The following is a 25,381-nucleotide window of genomic DNA, read 5'->3' as shown; positions in this document are numbered from 1 at the left end:
TAAACAGAAAGTCAAAAGCATAAACTATAAAAACTTAAGCTGGACTTTAATTGAATTTCATCAAAATTAAAAATGTCTGCTCTTTGAAAGATAACATTAAGAAAATGAAAAGGGGAGTCACAGTTTGGGAGGAAATATTGATGATTCATATAAACTGACAAAGGATGCATTTCCAAAAGATATAAAGAACACTTATCTCAACAAAAGGACCAGCAACCCCATCAAGAAATTGAGCAAAAGATTTGAACAGACACGTCAAATGGGAAGATATATAGTTAGCCAATAAACATATGAAAATGCAAATTAAAACCACAATGTGTATTAAATTAAAAAGACCAGCAGTGTGCTCGCTTCGGCAGCACATACACTAAAATTGGAATGATACAGAGAAGATTAGCATGGCCCCTGCACAAGGATGATACACAAATTCGTGAAGCGTTCCATATTTAAAAAAGAAAAAAAAAAAAGACCAACAGTCCAGTAGACAGAGCAGTGAAAAGCTCTCACCCATGTGTAGGGGTGGACTATGGCCCCTGAGGAGACCCAGAAACCTCACCATGAATGCCCACTAGTCCAGTTCAGGCCCTGGGACAGCAATGGAACCCTGCCCTCCCCTCCCCTTATGTCCTCTCTGAGCTTGGACTCCGCTGGCCACCAGGTTTCCCTGACCAAACCTGCTGGGAGGTGACCAAGCCCCACCAGGCCCAGAGGACTCTGCCTTTGGATGGTCCACAGGCATGGCAAGGAGCGTAGAATGGCAGCTACCCAAAGGCTGTGGAGGGGCCTTAGGGGCCTCCAGAGCCCAGAAGGCAGGTCTGCATGGACTCATTTCAGCCATCTCTTCAGACCATGGAGATGTACATATCTGGGACCTAAGGTGATGGCTCTGCACAACTGGACGAGATACCACTTGGTCCCAACAAAGATGGACAGAGATCTTCATGGACCTGGAAGGTGAGTGGAGCCCTGGACGATGACTGGAGAAAGGTTTACTGGGTCATTGCATGGTTAGTCTTTTTCCACCAGACCTTCCTTGATATTGGAAAAGAGAAATACTTTAACAGCATGGCACATTTTTTCAATAAGAAGTGCCACCACCCTCTGGGGAGATTTATTGGCCATCTGTAGAAGGCCTGTGTGTATAATATGAAAAAGCTGCTCTCAACTTTCCCCCCAATCTTTTAATTGAAAACATTTGCTAGTCTAGGCTTTCTAGATGTAAAGAGGTTGCCAACACATGACAAAGTTAGAAAATTATACATCTTGTAATGTCCATTTGTTATTTAAAAATAATAATAATAGAAAAGAAATATCTTCTGGAAATGACTTTGAAATGGAATTTAGACTGTCTCTGGGAGCCACACTGGGAGCAACACAGATCCATACTTGTCCTGTAGGTTTGAGGATGTGGAGCAGAAGGCTGAAAAGAGGAAGAGAAAGTTCTATGCCAGACTGGTTGTATTTAGAAAATATTTTCATATTATAACCATCGTTCTGGGTGAGCCTTTTATTCCTCACTATTCTCTATATATTTGACAATGCTAAGTACTTTTTTGAAATATCTCCTTTTCCTAGATGTTCTGAAGTGCCTGACATATGTTAAAAGTAGAGGCAGTAAAAGAACACATTTTGTAAATATCTCTTTGTTAAAAATTCATACAAAATATTGTGGAATTTTTTTGAATGGCCAAATCACCTCTCTGGGTAGTACACATCTTGGGGGGCACTGGTTTGGGGGCAGAGAGAGAAGGAAGTACAAAGGGCTCTGTGCCAGCATGTTTTATAATGAAGCAAGATTAACTACTGTCCCTATATTTGTGCATTTGGTTTTACCTTGCTGTATATATAGTATATGTAATGGACAAACATTCTAATTTATGCATCTAGCCTTCTAGATGTTAAAGAAGTTACCATTGTATGACAAAAATAGTAAACTAATACATTTCATGCATTTTGTGCTAAAATTCCTAGGAAAGATTGTCTTCCTGAAATTTTTAGCACTACAGCCCACAGGATTGGTGGAAGCATAAAAGGAAAGGGTTCTAGACCAAAATGTTCATACTTAGAAGACACAGATTATAACTGTTGTTATATGTATAAGTTTACTTCAGACTGTTCTGAGTACAATGGACAAAGTAAGTCCTTCTTTGAAAAATCTAGTCTGCCTAGATGTTTAGAAGTGCTCAATACATGTTCCAAGTAGTTGTAAAATACTACTTTGTAAATATCATTTTGCTCAAATTCATAGGATGTAGTCTATTTTGGAAATGGGATTGCTAAACCCATCTCTGTGAGCAGCATACCACTGTCTATATACTTGTTCAGTTGTTTGGAGGAAAGAGGGAAGCAACTGCAAAATATAATATGCTAGTGTATTCACACTTGGACAATTTCATACAAAACATTTTTTTGCATGTTCTGCTTGAACTGCTGTGTACTGTATGTAGAGTACACATAAAGGACAAATCAGTCCTAATTTTGCAACATGTAGTCTCTAGATGTCAAAGAGGTTGCCAGTTGGCATGTTTTGTATACTTTGTATTGAAATTCACTAAAAAGCCTGTCTTCTATAAATGACTTTGGGGTAAGAATTTGTTCCACCACTTCTAAGCCTTACACTTGCCACACTCGTCTACTGAACTGGTGGTGGAGAAAAGGAAGTAAGGAAGGTGGTTCAAGGCCAAGACGTTCATGTTTAGGAGATACCTCAGATTATAACTATTGTTATGTGTGTGCAGTTTTATTTAATAATACTATATATGTAGTAGACAAGTAAGTTTTTATTTAAAATATCTAGTTTTTCTAAATGTGTAGAAGTGCTTGATGTGTTTAAAAATAGAGGTGATAGAATAACATCATAAATAATTTTTTTTAATTGGTAGGAAATACTGTCTTTGGGAATGGAATTGTTAAATTACCTCTGAGTAATGTACTCTTGTCCTTGCTCATTGGTTTGAGGGAAGTAGGAGGGAAGAAATTACAAAAGGTGGTTTGCTAATGTGTACTAGAAAATTTCTGATTATCCATTGCCCTGTATGTTATGTGCATTCATTTAACTTTGCTGTACTCTACATATCGTGTAAATAATAAACCATTGAATCCTAACTTTTGATATCTAGTCTCTTGATATTAAAGAGCTTGCCAATGTATGATAAAAGTAGAGTGAGGAAACGAACACATTTTGTACATTTTGTGTTAAAATTCATAGAAGTTCTATCTTCTGAAAATGACTTTTGCAAATGAAACTGGAAAATCCCATGTACCTATAACTCATCCACTGCATCTGTGGTAGAGAGAAAGAACTGGGAGAAATGAAGGGGTCTAGACCAGAATGTTTCTATTTAGAAAGCACTTTCAAATATAGCCCTTGTTACACATGTGTAGTTTATTCAATATTAGTTTGTTTATACTGGACAAATTTTAGTCCTTATTTGAAACACCTAGTCTTTCTCAATGTTTATAAGTGCACAAAGTATGTTAAAAGTAGAGAGAGTAAAGTAACACATTGTGTAGAGACTGTTTTGTTAAAATTCAAATGAAATAATCTTTTGGAAATGGAATGCTAAAACCACCTCCAGAGCAGTATGCATTATGTTTGTGCTGGTTCAGGGAGGAGGGAGAAGGAAGAGCCAATGCCTCGATGCCCATACATCTTTAATTAGGCAAGATACACCACCATCCTGTATGTTTGGTACATTTTTTTACTTTGCTCTGTGTATAAAGGATAAATGAGTCCTCTTTTTATGTCATTTAGTCTTTCTAGATATCAAAGAGTAGCCATGATGACAGAAGTAAAGTTAATAAACTAATACATTTTGTGTTAAGAACTTTGTTCTGAAACGACAGAATTTTGCTTGTGGAAGCAAAGTTGTTTAAAATCTCTTCTAAGCACTTCACAGATGCAACCACTGGGTTAACAGAGGTGAGAGGGGGAAGTATTCTAGATGAAAACATTCCTATTTAGAAGACACTTTCAGATTATATCCTTTCTTACCATGTGTGTGGTTTATTCAATGCTACCGTGTGTATCGCGGACAAACTTAAGTACTTATTTGAGACATACAGTTTTTCCAAGTGCTTAGAAGTATATAACTTTTTTTTTTAGTAGTATATAACATTTTAAAAGTGGAAAGTATAAAATAGCTCTTTAAATTTTTTTCTGCTAATACATAGGAATGGCTTATTTTGGGAACAGAATTGTTAAATTAGAAATCTTTGAGCACTATGCTAACAAGGTGTGGGGAGGTGCAGGGAAGGAAATGCAGAGAGAGGGAAGGGTTCTTAACCTGTGAGTTGTTAGACAAGTTCAGATTGTCTGACCATTATTCTGTATAGGCATTTTACTGATTGTTGGGCATTAAAAGGCAAGTCCTAATGTCCAAAGCATGTTAAAAGGAGAGGTAGTAAAAATAATTCCTTTAAAAATGTCCCTGTGTTCATTTATAAGAAGGACTATCTTCTGAAGTGACTTTGTTAATTCACCTCTCGGAGCTAGACATATTTCTGCACTGAGTCACTGAAATGATGGAAGAGGAAGGGTAAAGGGAAGGGTTCCTCGCTAGTATCTCTATATGTAGAAGACAGTTTTTGAATATAACCATAGTTCTATATGCATGTTTTGTAAAATATCTATTTATTGCAAATGTTTCATTCTTTATTTCACATCTAAGCTTTTTAGATATCTTAAGGTGAGAATGTATGATAAAAAGTAGAGCTAGTGAATTAATGAATTTATAAATATCCTTTTGTTAAGTCAATAGAAAAGAAGCATCTTTGAAATGGAATTGGTAAGCCACCTCTGAGCAGTATGCATCAGGACTTGTTCATTGACTTGACTGCAGAGGGGCAGAAGGACATGCAGGGGGAGGGATGTATTCAAATATGTTCGTATTTTCATTTCAATGCTAACCATTGATGTATGTCCACATCTCTTGGCAGTACCACAAGAAAAATTATTAAATAATTCAATGGAAACATATGTTTGTACTAACAATTCAATATACATCTGATAATGAATTCTCTTAGAAGCGTTATACTTATTGTACTCTGTTGCTTCATGTCTCATTTTAAATTGAACATTCAGGGAATGAAGTATATGTAACTCTGCCAATATCTATAGAGGACTGTTGCCATTTTTATCTTTTATGAAATTTTTATCCCCAAGAAAGGCAGGAATACATTCTTTTCTCCTGATTGAGTTGGTGTCATATATTCTTAGTTATCACAGTACTCATAGCTTTGGGACGTTGAATTGGTAAATATCAATGATGTGTGAAAAATCATAATGTATTCTGTGTGATCCGAACCACATAAAAACGTATGATCAGTTGTGTGCATATACACACAGGAGATAAAAGGATATGTCAAACTGTAAACTGCTTGCGATCCTGGATGACTTTTGTGTTCTTTGCTTTATATGTTTTTCAGTTTTCTATATTGCACAATTGTGCTGATTTGAAACTGTTAGGTACCCCAGCAAAGCCATGCTCTTTTAATTTAGTCTTATAAGTGCAAACTTATTGTGAGTGGGATCTCTTTATTAGGTTGTTTCCATGGAGATGTGGCCCACCCAATTGTGGTAGGACCTTTTGATTAGATTATATCCATGGAGATATTAATGCTAAAACAGACAGAAAAACCAGAAGCCCAGAGAGAAGTACAGCAGACATGACCATGTGCCTTTCCATGTGACAGAGAAACCCAGGACTCGATCAGCCTTCCGTATCCTCTTGTTGGTGCCTTAATTTGAACATTTGCACAGCCTTAGAATTATAACTTGTAACTTAATAAATTCCCTTTATAAAAGCGAATTCATTTCTGGTATATTGCATTCTGAAAGCTTTAGCAGGCCGAAACAACAATTAACTTAAAAGTTTGAGGGGAAAAGTTATTTTAAAAACCTTCAGAATAAAAATAGACCAAAAATACCAAATGTTGGCAAAGATATGAAATAACCGGAATGCTCATAAACTGCTAATAGGAATGTAAAATAGTAAAACCACTATGGAAATTAGTTGGGTAAATATGAATAAAGTTAAACATACTTAGCTTATGACATAATGATATCATTCCTAGGAATTTACCCAAGAGAAATGAAAACATATCTCCACAAAAAATGACATGGGGCGGGCCGCGGTGGCTCAGCGGGCAAAGTGCTTGCCTGCTATGCCGGAGGACCTCGGTTCGATTCCCGGCCCCAGCCCATGTAACAAAAACGGAGAAACAGAATACAATAAAACAAGAAAATGTTTAAAAATGTTTCCCTTTCTTCCTTCCTTCCTTCCTTCTATCCTTCCTTCCTTCTCTCTGTCTTTCCTTTAAAAAAAAAAAAAAAAAAAAAAAAATGACATGTACAAGAATGTAATAGCAGCTTTAATCACAAGATCCAAAAACTCGAAACAGCCTGAATGTCCTTCAACAGATGAATGAATTTTAAAAAAACAGTGGTTATCCATACAATGTTATACTATTCAATAATTAAAGGAGAACAAGGTATTAATACTAAAAATAATATGGACAAATCTCAAAAACATTATGCTGAGTGAAAAACAGCAGCAAACATATATACCAAAACTGTTTATATGAAAATCTAAAAAAGGTAAAACTGCTATATAGTGACAGAGAACAGATCAGGCTCAGGGACTTGGAGGATAGTGATAGAGGGGACTGACTTTTGCAGGAAAGGAAATGTTCTATATCTTTAGGGGGGGTGGAAATGTTTTCTATTTGCACTGTGATGTAGCTTCACAACAAATGTCAAAGTGCAGGGACCTGCATGCTGAAAAACAGGTGCATTTTATTGTATGTAAATTATATATTTCTCAATAAAGTTGATATAAAAAAAGAGTAGATATAAATCCCTAACTCAGAATTGTTTTATGATTAAATGAGATTGTATATCATTAAGCCTAATCTTCTCTAAAATAAATATTCAATAAGTTAGTCTAGCAATTTTATCAGTCATTTTTTAAAGAAAATATAATTAACTTCAAAGCCATATGTGCTGGTTTGAAGATTTTATATACCCCAGAAAAGCCATGGCCTTTAATCCTCATTCATTATCGCTGGGTGGGAGCTTTTTTATTGTTTCCATGAAGATATGTTCTCCACCTATTCAAGGTGGAGTTGCTTACTGGAGACCTTTAAGAGGCAACCATTTTGGAAAAAGCTATAGAGCCACCAGAACCAACAGAGCCCACAGAGCCAGAGACCTTTGGAGCAGAAGGAAAACGTCCCTGGGGAAGCCTTATGAAATGAGGAGTGAAGGCTAGTAGACATTGCCATGTGCCTCTCTAGCTGATAGAGAAACCCTGAACATCACTAGCCTTCCTGAACCAAGGTATTTTTCCCTGGATGCCTTAATTTGGACATTTTCATAGCCTTGCCTTAATTTGGACATTTTCACAGCCTTAGAACTGTAAACTTGTAATTTATTAAATTCCCCTTTTTAAAAGCCATTCCAACTCTGGTATATTACATTCCAGCAGCTAGCAAAGTAAAACACCATATTATAGATATATACTGTTAGCTAGAACTAATTTTTCAAATATAAGTTAATAATATTAGTTGCTAGTCTTAAAATATTTCTAACAGTCCATGAATTCCAAGAAAATATTATACTATTCTAAAACACTGGGACAAAGAATCCTCAAACCCTAAAGGAGAGATAATGTCTCATCCACAAAATTAGCCATTCAATGAGCATTTTTTAGAACACTCGCTAAAATCAAAGGTGACCTACCTCCCTAATTAACTTCTAAAAATACCTGAATGCTAGATAATAATAATCTTTAAGTAAATGAATCTTTTAAGAGATAAAAATAAAATTAAAATGGACTGTGCTATCAAGGAAATTATAATGCCTCCCAGCATGATGCAAAATACTAAGTTCCTGGATTTAGTATCCAACTTTTTCACTTAGTTTAACTGTTAAAAGACACAGTAAAAAAAAAGGTGAACTCCTACTCTCCTTGGAGGTGATCTTGGGGACTAGTAGAGAGCTGACCAAGGAACCTCGTAATACAGAACATATCCAGCAGAGTAGCATATTTGTGAGTTCAAATAAAAAAACAAATATGTCACAAGACTGTCTATTATTATTTTCATGGCCTGTCCTACTGAATTATCATTCTAGGAAGCTAAACCAATGTGAACAAAAGCAGAAGCAGGAACAGCAAGCTGTTGGGAAATACCATGAGCAAATGGATGTGCCAGCTTTTGACTTGGAATGTTGTTAGCCGAGGCTCCAAATGGGGAGGACTGGGAGGCTAGAGTGTCAAAGTTGGCCAATTGTGACTGGCCTTGAATGCCAGGCTGAGGAATTTAGACCTCTTAAATACTGAAAGGGAGAGGGAAAAGGTTACAGCAGAGAGATGACTCAGGTTAACATTTTCCAGAATATTTATTTTAAACAAGAAATTCTTCAAAAAATAGCATTATCATCCCAATAAAATGCAAACAACTATTGGCCACATTTCAAAATGTAAGATTTAAAAACAAACCAAAGTGCAAAATTCTTGCAGATAAGATTCAATCAATAAAGCCTTAATGTCTGTTCAGCTGATGCAATAAATTTCTCCAAAAAAACACTAGGACCTACCACTACCTCAAAGTAAATGCCATCAAATTGGCTACTGATTTCTGCTTGACGGCTATCAGTGCCAAGCCTCTTAGTGTCTCCAAGTGGCACTGCATAAGTAAGGTTTTAGAAGACAAAGAACAGGAAATGAAGGGGCACTCTGAGATTACTATTTGTTCTAATTTACTAGCTGCCAGAATGTGATATATCAGAAACAGAATGGCTTTTAAAGGGGGGAGTTTATTAAGTTGCAAGTTTACAGTTCTAAGGCCATGAAAATGTCCCAATTAAAGCAAGTCTATGAAAATGTCCAAATTAAGGCACCAACAAGAGACTACCTTCACTCAAGTAAGGCAGATGAAGTTCAGGTTTCTCTCTCAACTGTGAAGGCACATGACAAACATAGCCAAGTCTGCTAGGTTTCTCTCCAGGCTTCTTGTTTCATGAAGTTCCCCTGGGGGTGTTCTCCTTCTTCATCTCCAAAGATTGCTGACTATCATGGTTCTCATGGCTCTGGAGCACTTTCCAAAATGTTCCCTCTTTTAAAGGATTCCAGCAAACTAATCAAGACCCCCACCTGGAGTGGGCGGAGTCACATTTTCCTCTAATCAGAGGGTAATACCCACAATTGCTTGTCATATCGCTGTGCAGATAATCTAATCAAGTTTCTAACCTACTGTGCTGAATAGGGATTAAAAGAAACAGCTACCCATGCAAGATGGATCGGGATCAAAACATGGCTTTTCTAGGGCACATAATCCTTTCAAACCAGAACACTATTCTGATTAGCTAAAACAAATTAATATGTAAGAGATCTGAGATACAAGAAGCACTGTGTTAAAATATACACACACACAAACAGCAGGCAATACACTGCTTGATATAAATAAAAAATATGGCTGAATTTCCAGTAGCTTCAGTAAAGGAGACATTCTGGAGTTCTATTTGCACAAGTCTGTACAAACTTTGTATGTGTCTGGCCATTGTTTAATTAAATAGTATATCCCATTTAAATAGCAGATCTTAAACTGATTTCATTTTGTTGTAATTATTCTCAGAAAAAAAATATTAATTTAAATCTAGAGATGTGGTATCCAATCATTAGAAATGAATAGCAATTTTATACTGCTTCTCTGAGGATGTAAGAGAGAGTATATTATCTAAACCATAATCTATTTTTTTTTTCCAGACATTTTCCTCTGAAGGGAAAGTCTTTCAACTTCAAAACCTTTGAAGATAATTTTGGGGCATGACTTCTTTACTCCATCACAAATAGCTTTAAAATCTTCTCAGATGATAAGCAATGGAATTTCTTTTATTGTTAAAAACAAAGGGAAAATGTCTATAGTTTCATTTTGAAGCACTTTCACTGAAATACTATAATTGACTCCTCTATGGTTACCTGCCCAGCCCCTGCTCCTGGCAATCAGGCTGGTAATACATGTCCCAGAACTACTTACCATATGACTAGGTCATGGCCCAAGCTGCCAGGCAGACCCTCTCTCCCAGGACCCAGGAATTTAGACTCAGTGATCACAGGCTATCCCTGAACTGAGTCACCCTGTAGGACACACAGGACATTTCTACTATCGTGAGGAGAAACAGAGAAAGCTAGGGAAAAAAAAATAAAATGAATGTCTTGACAATAAAATATATTGAGGGAGAAAGACAAACAAGGACACAGATGCTGGCTGGCAACTGTAGTTTCTGCCAGCTTTCCAGGCCCTGATTCAAGTCCCTTTGAGGCAGGGCTATATTTCCTGCCTTGGGGCACCATGGAATCCATTTGTTTGCTTATAATGACAAATAAACAAAAAATTCTCTAATTTGTATTAGTTCCAATAGGTTTCTTATACCCAAACAGTCCTTGATTAAAATTGCTAGTATGAAACACAGACAAACATTTTTTAAGATTTCGAATTTGAAACCAATGTTAGCAAATTGTTTGATTTATCAACCATAGACATGTGCAATATAACTTAAGACATTTCAATAATCTCTCTTCATAGATGCATAAACAGTGTTATTCAAAGAACCCATAGAATTGAGAATGCTTCAGAGTTCTTTCACTTCCTCATCAAACCTCATCACTGCCAGATCCAAAGAATGAACATGATTCATTCATTCCACAAACACTTTATTGAGCCCCTCCAACTGCCAGCAAAAAGTAAGAGATTAGAAACAAAATATGAGCAAAACTGCCTCACTCCTTGCCCTATCCCTACTTAAATAGTGTAAATAAAACACAATAATTTCTTCAAGAGTTAAGTACCATAGAGTGCGACTGTTCGGGCTTTTTAAAAGAATATATGTGTATACGAAGTTCATAGCTCTCCCTCTGTGAACTTTTTATAACTGGTAAATTTTTATTCATTCTAGTTGTTTCATCACAGAACTGAACATATGTTTTATTCAAATTAACCTTGATCACTACAAATCCATTTTTTAATCCTCTTTAAATAAATACCAGTGTCTCTTCTACAATAGTGAAATTCAAGGACTTTTCTTTAATTAAGATAACCTTTGACATTTTCCATGAGTATCTGATACAAACTGACAACTCTTTCATTGCCGGGCAGTTGTATCTTCACTTACCGAAAGACTTGAAGAAACAATAAGTTCATATGCATAATGCACTATAATAACTGTTTTTTTATTTCAATTATTTAATTTTTGATGTGGGTGATTCTGTAGAAATCAGTTCATGAATTCATGGATAGAAATATGCCCTCTCCTTTGTGTTTCATTTTCAACTTGTTAACTGCATTGAATTTCCTTTATTCACAGATTAAACGGATGCATAGAAGTACTGTTTTCTGATGTAAAAAATAATCAGAAATATAAATTTTAGCTACATTTCATTTTCATTAATCTGTTTTGAGAGGGCAGAGTAAAATACACTAACACAAAACTGATAAAGACTCCAAATCTACAAAGTGCTGTGCATCATTCTTGTCTTCTGAATTATTAAGAGCAATGTTCCAAATTCCTTATACAATAACTTTTGGGAGACTAAATTTCAATTGGAAAAAGACTGCTACAAGAAACAAAAGTCCACATTCTTTATAATACTATACTTCAACCAACAAAATTGAATACTAAGATTCATTAATTTAAGCAGTCATACACTACTTACATTCCTTCAACACATATTTAATTGAATATCTTTATTGTGCTACGGACTAGAGATATAATTTAATCAACAAAATAGTCTTAAGGTCTAACTTCATGAGCTTAAAATTATGAAAGAAATTACTGTAAGTTTCAAATACTTGGATTCATCCTTGGTTAAAATTATAGTTTAAACCACATACCACACATTTACAATTGAATTTAATGAAAAAATTTAGATAAACAGTTTGTTTACATATGTGTTTTTGAAACTGCAAAGCACTGGGTTAACCATTACCCTTTCCTTAAAAAGATAAAGGAGGAAAGTAGAGAATATTTATATATTAGCTACAATAGAGCACAATTTAAATCGATACTTATTCATTTTCTTGTTACCATAAAATTGGGTTTCTTTCTAGGTCTATTTCCTCAAAGAGGCAAACGGCATTTCTGTTTGCTGTGATAGTTAAGCTCCAAGAACTGTTAAAGTATATAACCTTGCAATAATGAATGTTTGTTTTAGAAAACTGCATTTATTAAAATGTTTATTGTAGAGAACTGTATTTGTTCACCTAACAATGGATATTTAGTTGGTTATAGGAGGTTAAATTCCATCAGGAACTTTTAAAAACTTAACCATTACACAAAATTTATATTTTGACTAATGCAGTTCCTAATATAACTTATGTGGACAGCTTAATTGAACATCATAAGTACATGGAACCTTGAGTAGAGCATAAGATTTTGTAGGTTTGTCCAGAGTGATGCCCCAATAAATCCCAGAGTGATGTGAACAGTGAGTAAAAACGTATTTGTAAAGTCCCCTTGGGGAAATGGTGAGAAAGGGGGAATATTTAACTTCCCCAAGTGGAGAATTCTTGATATTCTCACAGCAGTGGGGACAACCAAAGCAATAGGCTGAGTCCCCAATCTTGGGGTTTGTTCATGTGAAGCTTGACTCCACAAAGGATAGGTCAAGCCTACTTAAAATTAGGCCTAAGAGTCACCCCCAAGAGAACCTCTTTCGTTGCTCAGATGTGGCCTCTCTCTCCAGCCAACACAACAAGCAATCTCACCACCCTCCTCCTGTCTAGGTGGGACATGACTCCCACGGGTGTGGACCTTCCTGGCAACATGGGACAGAAATCCTAGAATGAGTTGGAACTCAGCATCAAGGGATTGAGAAAACCTTCTCGACCAAAAGGGGGAAGAACAAAATGAGACAAAATAAAGTGTAAATGGCTGAGAGATTCCAAACAGAGTCGAGAGGTTATCCAGGAAGTTATTCTTATGCATTAAATAGATATCACCTTGTTAATCAAGATGTAATGGAGAGGCTGGAGGGAAGTGCCTGAAAATGCTGAGCTGTGTTCCAGTAGCCATGTTTCTTGAAGATGATTGTATAATAATGTAGCTTTCACAATGTGACTATGTGATTGTGAAAACCTGTGTCTGATGCTCCCTTTATCTACCTTATCAACAGACAAGTAAAACATACGTCATAAAAATAAATAATAGGGGGAACAAATGTTAAAATAAATTTAGTAGATTGAAATACTAGTGATCAGTGAAAGGGAGGGGTAAGGGTTATGGTATGTATGAATTTTTTTCTGTTGTCTTTTTATTTCTTTTTCCGTATTGATGCAAATGTCCTAAGAAATGATCATGATGATGAAGATACAACTATGTGATGATATTGTGAATTACTGATTATATATGTAGAATGGAATGATCATTTGTTAAGAATGTTTGAGTTTCTTTGTTGTTATATTTTTAAAAAAATTAAAAATAATTTTTAAAAATTCCAGAAGTAATAGTCACCACTCCAGACTTAATGTGGCTGCTCTAAAAGCTTACAATCTAGGCGCCTGTTTTCTTATGAGCATTTTCTAAAGATGACCATACCATTGTTGCTTTTTGTTTCTGGCTTATTTTGTCTCACCAAATGTCCCACATGTTCATTCACATCATTGCATGCCTCACAACATTGTTCCTTTTTGTAGCAGCACAACCTCCGATCATATGTATACACCGTCCTTTGCCAATCTACTTCTCTGCCAGGGCATCCTTCAGCTACCTGCATTCATTGAGCATCATGTAGAGGGTCCAAAGTCTATCAACATTCTCAATTTTAGATAATTTCATTGTTCCCAAGAGAAAGAAAGCCAATAAACACACCCTTGCCAAATAGAAAATCTAAACTTCTTCTTAACTCTTGTCCTTCCTCCCATTATTTACCTCTGCTGTTGCTGTGGTAGTGCTGACGGTTTCCTTTTGAACATAGCTCATAGCAGGCAATAGCAGTTTTCCCCCGTACCCTAGACTTAAAAACTCTTTATATAAGAATCATATATTTGAAGTAATTCTTACGAGAACTGATTCATTTTTCTAGTGAGTCCGTGGGACACGTAGGTCTACACAACCCCTTTCAGTCTTGTTCATCTTCAATATGGTAATATTACTTCTAGACCCACTAGAGAATCCCCTTCATTCCTATCTATTTCCCTACACTGGAGTTCAACCTCATTAGCTAACAGTTCACCCATCTCTAGCTTCTATGTATCTCTAAGTTCCATGTATTCTATATTATAAGTCTCTGATTATACCTTTATGCTGGTCATAAAAGTAAAATCATACAGTATCTGTCCTTTTGTGTCTGGCAAATTTCAGTCAGCATTATGTCCTCAATACTCATCCAACCTGTCGTGTGCTTCAGGACGTCATTTGGTTTTATTGCTGCATAATATTCCATCATATGTATATACCATTTTGTTGATCCACTCATCTGTTGATGGGCATTTGGTTTGTTTCCATCCTTCCTTGAATTTTCCACATATTTTTTCTGCTGATATCCTAGAGCACTGTGGTCTTGGAACAACATTGTCAGCATCATCTGGGAATTTGCTAGAAATGCAAGCTTTTAGGCCCCATGCCACTCCTCCTGAACCAGAAATTCAAGGAGAGTGGGACCCAGCAAACTGTCTCAATAAGCCCTGCAGGTGATTTCGATGCAGTCCAAAGTTTGTTTTTTTAATATTTTTATTGAGAAATCTTCACACACATACAGTCCACCCATAGTATACAATCAGTGGCTCACTATATCATCACATAGTTGTGTATTCATCACCTGTGCTGGTTTGAAATGATGTATGTACCCTAGAAAAGCCATGTTTTAATTCTAATCCCATTTTGTAAAGGCAGCTGTTTCTTCTAATCCCTATTCGACATTGTATGTTTGAAACTGTAATTATATCATCTTCCTGGAGGTGTGATTTAATCAAAAGTGGTTGTTAAGCTGGATTAGGTGGAGGTGTGTCTCCACCCATTTGGGTGGGTCTTGATTAGTTTATTGGAATCCTATAAAAGAGAAAACATTTTGGAGAAAGTGAGAGATTCAGAGAGAGCAGAGAACAACATAGCCACAAAAAGCAGAGAGTCCATCAGCCAGCGAACTTTGGAAATGAAGAAGGAAAACGCCTTCCAGGGAGTTTCGTGAAGGGAAGCCAGGAAAAAAAGCTAGCAGATGATGCCGTGTTTGCCACATGCCTTTCCAGACGAGAGGAAAAGCCTGACCTTGTTCACCATGTGCCTTCTCATTTGAGAGAGGGACCCTGAACTTCATCAACCTTCTTGAACCAAGGTATCTTTCCGTGGATGCCTTAAATTGGACATTTCTATAGACTTGCTTTAATTGGGACATTTTCTTGGTCTTAGACCTGTAGCAACTTATTAAATTCCCCTTTTAAAAAGCCAAAAAAAAAAAGAACTTAACCATTAACTGTGACCTAACTGATCTAGGATACAATAGGTTCAAAGTTATAAAAACTGATGGGGGCTGATGCCCAATAGACGGAGGGAGTCAAAGGACACAATGACTGAGAAGCAGATTGGTGTACTGTGATGTATACATATAAAGTAATATTGTGCAACTACAAAAGTCTTAAGATATGCAACAAAGTGAATGAATCTTGGAGACATTTTGCTCTGCAAAATAGGCCAGAAACAAAAGAAAAAAATAACATCACCTTTTTAGAAAATATTTATAAGAAAACTGGAGCCTAGATTGTAAGCTCTTATAGCAGTCACATTTAGTCTGGAGTAGTATTTCTAGATTCTGAGATGCTGTGCTATATAAGCTGGTATTTCTCTAGAATGTTGGATACCTCTATGATACCTAATACTCAGAGCTAGAATTCTGCAGTTCTGAAAGTCAGCATTGTTATGTACAGTAATTGTTAAAGTAACTGAAAAAGAGATCAGGCTTCAATTAGAGATAAAAATGAAGCCGATCTGGTAGGGACTAAGGTAAATCAGAACACAGAGCAAAGAATGAGAATGTATGTATTCTAGAACTTCACCTATTATAGGAGACTGAAGATAGAGAGGTTTTTTGTGTCTAGAATCTAATTTAAGCAGCACACAATCAACCTGCCTGGATAGCTCATTTTAATAATATAAATGCATGGAACCCAGAATGGGAACAAGGCTTTGTAATTTGGTATGGCTTAAGGTAATAACACAGATATATATCTCGGACTATGGTGGGTTGATAATTAAAAAGCATTGGCAGAGTTTCTTGTAGGATGGAGAAAAAATATGGAACTATTAAGTTTCCCCATCTGGGAAATTCCTGGTATTCTCTCAAATCTCAAACTTAGAGGACTCCTAAGAAAATAGGCCAAACCCTTGATTTTGAGGATTAGTCATATAAAACTCATTTCTGTAGCAGAGAAGCTAAGACTACTTATAATTATGCCTAAGAGTTGCTTCCAGAAAACCTCTTTCATTGCTCAAATGTGGTCTCCCTTTCTCTAAGACAAACTCTGCAAGGAAAATTACTACCTTCTCCATTCCATGGGAAAGGATAGTCAGTGGTAAAAGTCTCCCTGAAAGCGTAGGACATGATTCCCAGGGATAGCCTGGCCCTAGCACCATGGGATTAACAATGCCTTCCAGACCAAAAGGGGGAAAAGAAATATAACAAAATAATATATCAGTGGCTAAGAGAGTTCAAATGGAGCCAAGAGACTATTTTTATACAAGCTTCAGTTAGATATTGCTAATTGCAATGTTTTGCCAAACTCCAACCAACATCATTCCTGTTATCCCTAAAGAACACCTAGGGCTGTATCTGATACTCTACAAAAGTTTCATACACTAAGTTTTCTTTTCTGAAACTTATAACTTTCAGAGAGTTCCTAGGACAGATAAGTTCTGAAACCCAGAGGAGCCAGCCTCTCCAAGAATATCAGCTAATTCCATCTCCTTATCCTATATTGTCAATATGCCTTTTCAACATGAAAAAGTTAAAATGGGCATAATCCAAAGACCCCTATAGATTAGCAGCAGGATCAAATGAGGAGGAGTTGTAATAGAGAAATTAGGATTTAACAGATGAATATGACTGCTGAATCGCTATAATGATGTTTCTTTTGGCCTCTGATTTTGGAGCACCTATACGGTAAAACCAGAAGTTGTGCCATGGTAATCCCATACCAAACTTTAAAATATGTACTGCAACTACTTGTTAAAATGTACTTTGAAAATTATTGCTCCTTTTTTATTATTTCTTACTTCATGTATATAAATTATGTTTCACAATAGAAAACTTTTTTTAATCTAATGGTGGCAAAATGGCAGAGTAAGGAGATCTAGTAGATCCCTTCACCAAAACAACCATCAAGCTAAAAAGAGCAACTGAAATTAATTACTGTAAACACTGGTACCTGATTGGACACTTATAACCACAGGAGAGCAGCTGATGAAGGGAGAGGCCACTGATCTTCCACAGGTGAGCCACATGCAGGACCCTGTGGCCAACCCCCATTCCTTAGCCCCTTCATAACTGAAGGAAGATGTAGAAACAAAATGATATAAATAAAGAGATATAAGTTATGAAAAGAAGCAAACAGAAATTCTGGAGCTAAAACATACAACCAAAATGAAAGATTCACTACTGGGGGGCCACAGAAGATTTAACCTGGAAAAAGAAAGGATCATTAAACTTGAAGATAAAACTATGAAATCATATAACCAAGGAGGAAAAAAGAAAAAGAATGAATAAAATTGAACAAAACTTGAGGAACCTGTGGGACATGAAACACGCCAATATATGCATCCTAGACATCTCAGAAGATGAAAGGGTAGAAAAAAACTGAAGAAATAATGTTCAAAAACTTACAAAATTTGAAGAAAGACATGAATATACACATCCAAGAAGATCACTGCCTGCCAAGCAGCATAAACTCAAAGACATCCATATTTACACACATTACAGTCAAAAACACAAAAACAGAGAATTTCGAAAGCAGCAGGAACAATGATAAAGGTAACTACATAGATATATATAAAAGGCAGTATTACTTTACTTTTGGTTTGTAACACCTCTATTTTCCCTATAACTTTTTAAGTTTTTTTATAACTTTTTAAGCAAATGCATAAAACAATAATTAAAATCTATGTCAATGGACAATATATAGAGATGTCATTTGATATAAAGAGGGAAGAAAGGAGTTTTATTGGAACAGAGTATTTGCATACTATTAAAACTAAGTTGCTACTACTCAAACTACATTGTTATAAATTTAAGATTTCAATTGTAATCCCCAACGTAACCACTAACAAAATGAATAAGAAATAAAGAAAAAAGGAAAGGGGGGGAAATTATACATTACAAAAAAATAAAATATAAAAAGAACACAGTAATAGGGAAAGAAAGAACAAAACGTAACAAGATGCACTAAAAACAAACAGCTACATAGTTACCTCTGCTATCTAAAATGTAAATGAATTAAACTGTCCTATTAAAAGATAGACTGGAAGACTGACTTTTTTTAAAAAGTCATCCACCTATATACTAGTCTACCAGAGATCCACTTTAACAAAGTCACAAAGAGGTTCAAAGTGAAGAGAAGTAAAAACATATTCCATGCAAATACTAACTAAAAGAGAGCTCAAGTGGCAAAATTACAGCAGACAAAATATACTTTAAGTTAAAAAAGGTTAAAAGAGACAAAGAAGGACATTATATTCTGATAAAAGATTCAATTCATATAATAATTACAAATATATACACATCTAACAACGGAGTCCTAAAGCAAAAAATTGACAGACTAGAATGGAAAAATAGACAGTTCTATAATAATAGTTGGAGAATTCAATATCTCATTTTCAATAACTGGTTAGAACAATCAGACAGAAGATTATTAAGGAAACAGAAGTCGTAAACAACACTATGCACCAATTAGACTTAACAGCCATAAAAAATACTGTACCCAACAACACCAGAATATACATTCGTTTCAAGTGCACGTGGAACTCTCTCCAGGATGGACCAGACGTTAAGCCACAAAACAAGTCTTAGTACATTTAAAAAGAATGAATTCATATAAACATATTTTCTGATTGCAATGGAATAAAGCTAGAAATCAACAACAGAAAGAAAACTGAAAATTCACAAATGTGTAGAAAATTTTAAAAACTACAGAACAATACCCCTAATGAATGTAGATGGAAATGTTCAACAAAATACTTCAAAACAAATTCAGCAGCATGTTAAGAGGATTATACAGCATGGTCAACTGGGTTTTAACCCCTGATGTATCCCTAAGATCCAGTGGCTTTTGTCACTCTTCTTCAATCCAGTACTAGAAGTTCTAGCCAGAGCAACTGGCAAGAAAAAAAAAAGATATCCAAATTGAAAAGGAAGAAGGAAAATTATCTCTCTTCACAAACAACATGATCTATGTCCGGAATCCTAAAGAACCCACACAAAAGGGGGAAAAAATGTTAAACTAATAAATGAATTCAGCAAATTTACATCATACCAAATCAACTCACAAAAATGAATTCTATTTCTACCTGCAATGAACAATTTGAAGAGGAAATAAGAAAGCAATTCCAATTTCAATAACAACAGCATCAAAAGAAGTAAATACTTAGGAATAAATTTAACCAACGAGACAAAAATCATGTACTCTGAAAACTATAAAAAATTGCTAAAAGAAATGAAATAATGCTACATAAATGGAAAAACATCCCATGCTCATGGATTGGAAGGCTTAATATTTTTCAGATTACAATACTATCCAAAGTAATATACAGATCTAATGCAATCTCTATCCAAATCCAACCAACAGTTTTTGTAGAAAAAGAAAATCCATCCTACAATTCTTACAGAATTTCAAGTAACTCAGTGTGCCGGTTTGAATCTGTCATGGACCCCAGAAAAGCCAAATTCTTTAATCTTCATTCAATATTGATGGGTGGGAGCTTTATGATTGTTTCCATGGAGATATCACCCACCAAATCGTGGGTGGTAAATGTGATTAGATGGTTTCCATGGAGATGTGTTTCCACCCATTCAAAGTGAGGTTGTGTGCTGGTTTGAAAGGATGTATGTCCCCTAGAAAAGCTATATTTGAATCAAAATTCCATTTCATAAAGGCAGAATAATCCCTATTCAATATTGTATGTTTGAATCTGTAATTAGATCATCTCCCTGGAGGTGTAATTCAATTAATAGTGGTTGCTAAATTGGATTAGGTGATGATATGTCTCCACCTTGGGTGGGTCTTAATTAGTTTCTGGAGTCCTATGAAAGAGGAAACATTTTGGAGAATGAGAAAGATTCAGACAGAGCAGAGCAGAACAATATAGCCATGAGAAGCAGAGTCCACCAGCCGGCAACCTTTGGAGATGAAGAAGGAAAATGTCTCCCGGGGAGCTTCATGAAACAGGAAGCCAGGAGAAGAAGCTAGCAGATGACGCTGTGTTCACCATGGGCCCTTCCAGATGAGAGAGGCACCCTGACCGTGTTCACCATATGCCTTTCCAGATGACAGAGAAATTCTGACTGTGTTTGCCATGTGCCCTTCCACTTGAGAAAGAAACCGTGAACTTCATCGGCCTTCTTGAACCAAGGTATCTTTCCCTGGATGCCTTAGATTGGACATTTCTATAGACTTGTTTTAACTGGGACATTTTCTCGGCCTTAGAACTGTAAACTAGCAACTTATTAAATTCCCCTTTTAAAAGTCATTCTGTTTCTGGTACATTGCATTTCGGCAGATAGCAAACCAGAACAGGTTGCTTAGTGGAGCCCTTTAAGAGGGAACCATTTTGAAAAAAGCTTCAGAACAAATAGTGCCACCAGAACAGACAGAGCCCCAGGGAAGCTGTTGAAGAAGCCTTATGAAATGAGAGAAAGCTAGCAGATATTGCCACATGCCTTGCCAGCTGAGAGAGAAACCCTGAATAACATTGGTCTTCCTGAACCAAGGCATCTTTCCTTGATTCCTTAATTTGGACATTTTCATAGGCTTGCCTTAATTTGGACATTTTCACGGACTTAGAATTGTAAACTTATTGTAACTTAATAAATTCTCCTTTTTAAAAGCCATTGTTTCCGGTATATTGCATTCTGGCAGCTTTCAAACTAGAACACCCAGAATAGCCAAAATAATGTTGAAAAAGTAAAAAAAAAAGTTGAAAGACTCACTCTTCTCAATTCCAAAACTTACTGCAAAGCTATAGTGATCAAAATAGTATTGTACTGGCACAAGGATAGACATATAGACTACTGGAATAGAATAGAAAACCTAGATATAAACTCTCAAATATATATGGTCAATTCAATTTTTTTTATTTATGGTCAAATGATTTTTGACAATGGCCATGAGTTTTTAAATATGACATCAAAAACAAAGCAACAAAAGAAAAAAATGATAAATTTAATCTCACTGATATAAGTGAGGAAAAAATTGTGTATCAAAGCACATTATCAAGAAAATGAAGAGACAACCTACAGAATAGGAAAAATATTTGGAAACTATATATCTGCTAAGAATTTAATATCTAAAATAAATAAAGAAATTCAACAACTCAACAACAATTAACAAACAAAAAACCTAATTAAAAAGTAGGCAAAGGAACTGAATAAACATTTCTCCAAAGAAGATATGCAAATAGCCAAAAAGCACATGAAGAGATGTTCAACATCATTGGTTATTAGGGAAATGCAAATCAAAACGACAATGAAATACACACTGCACCAAGTGGATGATTATTATTAAAAGGAAGATAAGCGTTGGCAAGGATGTGTAGAAATTGGAAGCTTTGTGCAATGCTGGTAGGAATGTAAAATGGTATAGCCATCATGGAAAACAGTTTGGCAGGTCTTCAAAATGTTAAACATAGAATTGTTGCATGACTAGACAATTCCACTTCTCAGTAAAAACAGGCACTCAAAGATATATTTGTATACCAACATTTAGAGCAGCATTATTCACGACAGCCAAAAGGCAGAAATAACCCAAGGGTCCATCAACAGATGATGGATAAACAAAGTCTGTACACACAATGGAATATTATTCAACCTTATAAAGAATGTACAGATACAAGTAACACACAGATGAACCTTGAAAACATTATGCTAAGTGAAATAAGCCAGACATAAGATGACAAATATCAGATGATTCCATTTATACGAGGTGTCTAGAACAGAATAATTCATAGAGACAGAAGGTAGAATAGAGATTACCAGGGGCAGAAGGGTTTCCATGTGGGTGGTTGAAAAAGTTTCTGGGTATAGTGGCAATGGTCACATATTAAATAAATTATCAATGTATTTAATGCCAATAAATTGTACATGTCATAATATTTGATATGGTGCATTTCAAGTTACATATATAATTTCCACAATAATTTTTTTGTAAATTAATGGTATAGAACATATGTAAAAGTTCTCATCCTTGCAAGATTTTTTTAAAGTAAAATAAAGGAGTGAATACAAGAGATAAATTTTAAAGCAATGCAAACTCTGTCTTCCAAGAGGGAAAAACAGATTTCTTAAAAATTCATGACTTGCCATGAATGATTCACTCTTTTTCAGTAAACTTTAGTTGATATAGTAAATCCTCTATTTTCATGAATTTCAAGCCAGCTTGAAACTACAATAATTACTGAGGTTGATAAAATATTTAACTTTTCTGGATTTCCACTATTAATGTCATCATTTAACTCAATAAATTCTTAGAAACATTTGCAAAAAACTATAAACAGAATTAATTTTAAAATAATTTTCCATCATAAATGCAATGTAACTGAAAGAAATCTTAAATGCCATGGCCTAAATAACATACAAATAACTTGCTACTTTTTTGTTTCTTATTTTGGGGGGTGCATAGGCCAAGAATCAAATCCAATTCTCCCTCATTGCAGGCAAAAATTTTACCACAGAACTACCACTATTTGTGCACCCCATTATGTAAGTAAAGCCTAGCAAAGATGGCTTAATTGATGGCCACTGGAGTTTTAACCATGTATTCAAAGGGTTTATATGATTGATTGATTTCCTAACAACGTATATTTTGCAATTTTTACACTTTCAGAGAACAGGGGTTTAGATTTCGTAATTCATTTAGGAGATTTAATTTATTTTTGGTGATTCTATTAGATTTTTAGCAGATATTTAAAAAAAAATTTCCATCTGAAAATTTAAAGAGGTTTACATTTTAGCCTTCATATTGCAGCACTGAGGTACTCCTAAAGGGTACCAATTTGAGAGTTTTTAAGATAATTTTTTAAAACAAGGGGTGAAATGGTACCTTCAACACTTACAGTCATAAGGAATTTATATGTAGTATTATCTTTCCCTGGCTCTGCACCCCTTGCTACACCCTGGTTCCAACACTAAATTTAAACACATAGCCAACATCCTTAAGAAAGCCTTCTTAAATAAAGTCAAGAAATTCAGAAGAAAAACAAACTTGACTTAAACTTCCAATTCAATGCACTTTTATAAATATACTTTCCATGATCATTTGTCTGCTTCCTTTATTTGACTGTGGGCTGCTTAAGGCTAAGATTTAGATTTACCTGAATGTACAAGAAAGCTCTTTTATTATTTTTTCATTATAAAGCATACTATGGGCTAAATTGTTTTCCTAATATGTAACACTATGTATAGAAACAGCTTGACATAAAATAACTAACATACTGAATGCCAGTGTTAATAATACCCTACTCACCAAAATTATAAGAGATTTCCTGTAAAAAAAAAGATAATAGTAATTAAAGGATATAGGAAATTAATAAACTCTTCCTAACATAAACTCATAGAGCTAGAAAGATACTGGTAAAGTCACATTATTTCTGATTCAAAACTGCAGCTGTGAAAAGTACAGGCAGGTAGAGCCAAGATAGTTGGCTTAGCGAGGTGTGGAATTTAGTTGGTCCTTCAGAACAGCTAGTTAATAGCCTGAACAGTACGGAAAAACTGCTGAGGCCACATCAGTGACCGGACACACAGCGTACACCAGCCTGTACAAACTGGACCAGTTGTGATTCTACCCAGAACTGTGAGGACCCCAAGCCACAGAGGCCAGCACCCCTCCCACACAGGCTGGTTCCTGGAGGGCACAGGATAGAGACTTTACTAACAGCCGGGGACTGAGTGCAACCAAGCTCCAATTCTGGAATTAATTAACAAATTCTTACCACTAAAGATAGACCCCCAGCTCAGCTGAATTTCAAGTAAAATCTGGGGTTGCTGGTTTTGGCCCCGCAACAGAGGATCAAACAGCACAAAATACTTGAAACGGTCTGGGCTCTGAAGGAAAGGCGAAGGAACATAGGACCTGGAGATACATAAAGCAACGTACCAACTTGAGCTTTTCACTGACAAACCCCAAGGAAGGGGGTCCTGCTCTGAAAAAGATTTTTTGTTTTTTTGACTGCTCTTTAGATACAACTGCAAGGCTTCCAAGGCACCAACCACCCCAGGCAAGGGCGGAATTAAGCTTGTCTGAGAGACAAAGAGGCTGGTGAGGAGAAAGGAAGTAATTCCCTGGAGGCTGTGCCCTCCCCAGGAGAGATGTGGGGTCCAGCTCAGTTGGAATCCCTCCACAAGGAATTCAGACTCCAGGGTCTGGAAAACTGAAGCTATTAAAGCCAGCCTACAACCTCTCCTCTGTCTCAACCATGTTCCGAGCTAGGAGAGTCTGCTGAAGTTAAAGGCTTCAAATCACTTTGTGCTGGTGGGATCCACAGGCAGATAAGTGCCTCATACTGGGCAGGACAGGAAAAACACAGAGTCTAGAGGCTTCATAGGGGGAAACTCTTTCAACCTGCTGGGTCTGACCCTTAGGGAAAACTGATGCAGGTGATTCTTTCTTCTTGAGAGGAGGCCAGTCTGGTCTGGGAAAATATGACTGGGGTCTATTATACCTAAATAGATCCTCCTAAGAAAGAGAGAAAAAAAAAAAAAAGGCACCGTATACGCAGGGCAAGAAACAAGAACTGAAAAATTCTGATATGTTAAACAAAACCTATGAAGAGGTCTAGAATAAGCTGAACTGAACGTCACAGAACAGAGAGATAACAAAGTCATCCAGCAAGAAAAGCCTAGGTAAAAAAAGTGAAAACTATCTCCAGAATAAACTAATTAAGAAAATTAAATGTCTAGATGCCAGCAAAAACTAAGGAAACCTACTAGAAAAATTGAAGATATGGCCCAGTCAAAATCAACAATGCAAATGAGATAGCAGTTGAAACAACTAATTTAGGATGTTTGAATAGACATGGAAAATCTCATCAAAAATCAAATCAACGAATTGAGGGAGGATATAAAGAAGCCAAGGGATGAACAAAAAGAAGAAATTGAAAGTCTGAAAAAAATAAATCACAGAACTT

General features: G+C 35.8%; 1 protein-coding gene and 1 non-coding gene across 5 annotated transcripts in view; one reads left to right on the top strand and one right to left on the bottom strand.

Moving 5' to 3' along the window:
* BABAM2 (BRISC and BRCA1 A complex member 2) overlaps window positions 1-25,381 on the bottom strand; it is a 626,549-nt gene that overhangs the window by 493,776 nt on the left and 107,392 nt on the right. The window lies entirely within an intron of this gene.
* On the top strand, window positions 344-450 carry LOC143678383 (U6 spliceosomal RNA). The gene has a single exon (XR_013173195.1). It is a non-coding gene; the product is annotated as a U6 spliceosomal RNA (small nuclear RNA).

The sequence above is a fragment of the Tamandua tetradactyla genome, chromosome 3 (assembly GCF_023851605.1).
Source record: "Tamandua tetradactyla isolate mTamTet1 chromosome 3, mTamTet1.pri, whole genome shotgun sequence".
In the NCBI taxonomy this organism is placed as follows: Eukaryota; Metazoa; Chordata; class Mammalia; order Pilosa; family Myrmecophagidae; genus Tamandua; species Tamandua tetradactyla.
The sequence above is the reverse complement of the archived record's forward strand: the minus strand, read 5'-3'. Positions and strand labels throughout refer to the sequence as shown.